Raw genomic sequence first — 4,475 nt, forward strand, 5'->3', positions numbered from 1 at the left:
GCAGTGTTTAGTCTTTTTACAACCACTATGTTATGGTGGGCAGGTGGCCCCGTCCTTTTCGAGGACGAAAACAAGGACGAGGACAAGGTCGAAAAGGCGCAAAGTGAAAGGAAGGGGTTTGTTTGCTGCCGGCCACTCTGACCTATTGAGTGAGTGAGCCTTAGTCCCGCGAATTACGCCTGCTTGCCTGCTCGGCGTGTGCTCGGATCCGTCCATGGTGTGGCACCAAGAGAGAATGGCGAGACGACCCACTGAGGCTCGGTGCGTCGTCGAGAGAGTGCTGTGAGGCGGCTGAGGACAGGGAGGAAACGGAGACACGACCCACTGAGGGAACGATGCGGCGTCGAGTAGTTCTGTCAGGCGGCTGAGGGCAGGGAGGAAAAGGGAGAGACGACGACTTGGGGGGTAGGGGGTGGGGATGGGCTCTGGGTGGGTGAAGGGGAGGGGGGGTGTTAAGGTGGGTCGCGAAAACGGAGATTCGAACTCCAAAAGGCGGGCTAGGATCCGTCCCTGATCCGACACAGATACAGAACGGAGAGACGACCCACTGTGGCTCGGTGAGGCGTCGATAGAGTCCTGTGAGGCGGCTGAGGACAGGGAGGAAACGGAGAGACGACCCACCGAGGGCTCGGTGCGTCGTCGAGAGAGTGCTGTGAGGCGGCTGAGGACAGGGAGGAAATGGAAAGACGAACTCACTGTGGCTCGATGAGCCGTCGAGTAGTTCTGTCAGGCGGCTGAGGGCAGGGAGGAAATTGAGAGACGACCTCACTGTGGCTCGGTGAAACCGTCGAGTAGATCTTTCAGGTGGCTGAGGGCAGGAAGGAAAGCAGAGACGAGGACTTGGGGGGGTAGGGGGTGGGGTGGGCTCTGGATGGGTGAGGGGAGGGGGGGTGTTAAGGTGGGTCGCCGAAAACGGAGATTCGACCTCAAATGGCGGGCTAGGATCCGTCCCTGATCCGACACAGAGACAGAACGGAGAGACGACCACTGTGGCAGGGTGAGGCGTCGAGAGAGTCCTGTGAGGCGGATGAGCACAAGGAAACGGAGAGACGACCCACTGAGGGCTCGGTGCGGCGTCGAGAGAGTGCTGTGAGGCGGCTGAGGGCAGGGAGGAAACGGAGAGACGACCCCACTGAGGGCTGGGTGCGTCGTCGAGAGAGTGCTGTGAGGCGGCTGGGGACAGGGAGGAAATTGAGAGACGACCTCACTGTGGCTCGGTGAAACCGTCGAGTAGATCTTTCAGGTGGCTGAGGGCAGGAAGGAAAAGCAGAGACGAGGACTTGGGGGGTAGGGGGTGGGGTTGGGCTCTGGATGGGTGAGGGGAGGGGGGGTGTTAAGGTGGGTCGCCGAAAACGGAGATTCGACCTCAAATGGCGGGCTAGGATCCGTCCCTGATCCGACACAGAGACAGAACGGAGAGACGACCCACTGTGGCAGGGTGAGGCGTCGAGAGAGTCCTGTGAGGCGGATGAGCACAGGGAGGAAACGGAGAGACGACCCACTGAGGGCTCGGTGCGGCGTCGAGAGAGTCCTGTGAGGCGGCTGAGGGCAGGGAGGAAACGGAGAGACGACCCCACTGAGGGCTGGGTGCGTCGCCGAGAGAGTGCTGTGAGGCGGCTGAGGACAGGGAGGAAACGGAGAGACGACCCACTGAGGGCTGGGTGCGTCGCCGAGAGAGTGCTGTGAGGCGGCTGGGGACAGGGAGGAAATTGAGAGACGACCTCACTGTGGTCGGTGAAACCGTCGAGTAGATCTTTCAGGTGGCTGAGGGCAGGAAGGAAAAGCAGAGACGAGGACTTGGGGGGGTAGGGGTGGGGATGGGCTCTGGATGGGTGATGGGAGTGGGGGTGTTAAGGTGGGTCGCCGAAACGGAGATTCGACCTCAAATGGCGGGCTAGGATCCGTCCCTGATCCGACACAGAGACAGAACGGAGAGACGACCCACTGTGGCAGGGTGAGGCGTCGAGAGAGTCCTGTGAGGCGGCTGAGGGCAGGGAGGAAACGGAGAGACGACCCCACTGAGGGCTGGTGCGTCGTCGAGAGAGTGCTGTGAGGCGGCTGGGGACAGGGAGGAAATTGAGAGACGACCTCACTGTGGCTCGGTGGAACCGTCGAGTAGATCTTTCAGGTGGCTGAGGGCAGGAAGGAAAAGCAGAGACGAGGACTTGGGGGGGGTAGGGGGTGGGGTTGGGCTCTGGATGGGTGATGGGAGGGGGGGTGTTAAAATGGGTCGACGAAAACGGAGATTCGACCTCAAATGGCGGGCTAGGATCCGTCCTGATCCGACACAGAGACAGAACGGAGAGACGACCCACTGTGGCAGGGTGAGGCGTCGAGAGAGTCCTGTGAGGCGGATGAGCACAGGGAGGAAACGGAGAGACGACCCACTGAGGGCTCGGTGCGGCGTCGAGAGAGTCCTGTCAGGCGGCTGATGGCAGGGAGGAAACGGAGAGACGACCCCACTGAGGGCTGGGTGCGTCTTCGAGAGAGTGCTGTGAGGCGGCTGGGGACAGGGAGGAAATTGAGAGACGACCTCACTGTGGCTCGGTGAAACCGTCGAGTAGATCTTTCAGGTGGCTGAGGGCAGGAAGGAAAAGCAGAGACGAGGACTTGGGGGGGTAGGGGGTGGGGTTGGGCTCTGGATGGGTGATGGGAGGGGGGGTGTTAAAATGGGTCGACGAAAACGGAGATTCGACCTCAAATGGCGGGCTAGGATCCGTCCCTGATCCGACACAGAGACAGAACGGAGAGACGACCCACTGTGGCAGGGTGAGGCGTCGAGAGAGTCCTGTGAGGCGGATGAGCACAGGGAGGAAACGGAGAGACGACCCACTGAGGGCTCGGTGCGGCGTCGAGAGAGTCCTGTCAGGCGGCTGATGGCAGGGAGGAAACGGAGAGACGACCCCACTGAGGGCTGGGTGCGTCTTCGAGAGAGTGCTGTGAGGCGGCTGGGGACAGGGAGGAAATTGAGAGACGACCTCACTGTGGCTCGGTGAAACCGTCGAGTAGATCTTTCAGGTGGCTGAGGGCAGGAAGGAAAAGCAGAGACGAGGACTTGGGGGGGTAGGGTGTGGGGTTGGTCTCTGGATGGGTGACGGGAGGGGGGGTGTTTAAGGTGGGTCGCCGAAAACAGAGATTCGACCTCAAATGGCGGGCTAGGATCCGTCCTGATCCGACACAGAGACAAACGGAGAGACGACCCACTGTGGCAGGGTGAGGCGTCGAGAGAGTCCTGTGAGGCGGATGAGCACAGGGAGGAAACGGAGAGACGACCCACTGAGGGCTCGGTGCGGCGTCGAGAGAGTCCTGTCAGGCGGCTGAGGGCAGGGAGGAAACGGAGAGACGACCCCACTGAGGGCTGGGTGCGTCGTCGAGAGAGTGCTGTGAGGCGCTGGGGACAGGGAGGAAATTGAGAGACGACCTCACTGTGGCTCGGTGAAACCGTCGAGTAGATCTTTGGTGGCTGAGGGCAGGAAGGAAAAGCAGAGACGAGGACTTGGGGGGGTAGGGGGTGGGGTTGGGCTCTGGATGGGTGAGGGGAGGGGGGGTGTTAAGGTGGGTCGCCGAAAACGGAGATTCGACCTCAAATGGCGGGCTAGGATCCGTCCCTGATCCGACACAGAGACAGAACGGAGAGACGACCCACTGTGGCAGGGTGAGGCGTCGAGAGAGTCCTGTGAGGCGGATGAGCACAGGGAGGAAACGGAGAGACGACCCACTGAGGGCTGGTGCGGCGTCGAGAGAGTGCTGTGAGGCGGCTGAGGGCGGGAGGAAACGGAGAGACGACCCACTGAGGGCTGGGTGCGTCGTCGAGAGAGTGCTGTGAGGCGGCTGGGGACAGGGAGGAAATTGAGAGACGACCTCACTGTGGCTCGGTGAAACCGTCGAGTAGATCTTTCAGGTGGCTGAGGGCAGGAAGGAAAAGCAGAGACGAGGACTTGGGGGGTAGGGGGTGGGGTTGGGCTCTGGATGGTGAGGGAGGGGGGTGTTAAGGTGGGTCGCCGAAAACGGAGATTCGACCTCAATGGCTGGCTAGGATCCGTCCCTGATCCGACACAGAGACAGAACGGAGAGACGACCCACTGTGGCAGGTGAGGCGTCGAGAGAGTCCTGTGAGGCGGATGAGCACAGGGAGGAAACGAGAGAGACGACCCACTGAGGGCTCGGTGCGGCGTCGAGAGAGTGCTGTGAGGCGGTAGGGCAGGGAGGAAACGGAGAGACGACCCCACTGAGGGCTGGGTGCGTCGTCGAGAGAGTGCTGTGAGGCGGCTGGGGACAGGGAGGAAATTGAGAGACGACCTCACTGTGGCTCGGTGAAACCGTCGGTAGATCTTCAGGTGGCTGAGGGCAGGAAGGAAAAGCAGAGACGAGGACTTGGGGGGGTAGGGGGGGGGTTGGGCTCTGGATGGGTGAGGGAGGGGGGGTGTTAAGGTGGGTCGCCGAAAACGGAGATTCGACCTCAAATGGCGGGCTAG

This window comes from Procambarus clarkii, unplaced genomic scaffold (assembly GCF_040958095.1).
Source record: "Procambarus clarkii isolate CNS0578487 unplaced genomic scaffold, FALCON_Pclarkii_2.0 HiC_scaffold_1573, whole genome shotgun sequence".
In the NCBI taxonomy this organism is placed as follows: Eukaryota; Metazoa; Arthropoda; class Malacostraca; order Decapoda; family Cambaridae; genus Procambarus; species Procambarus clarkii.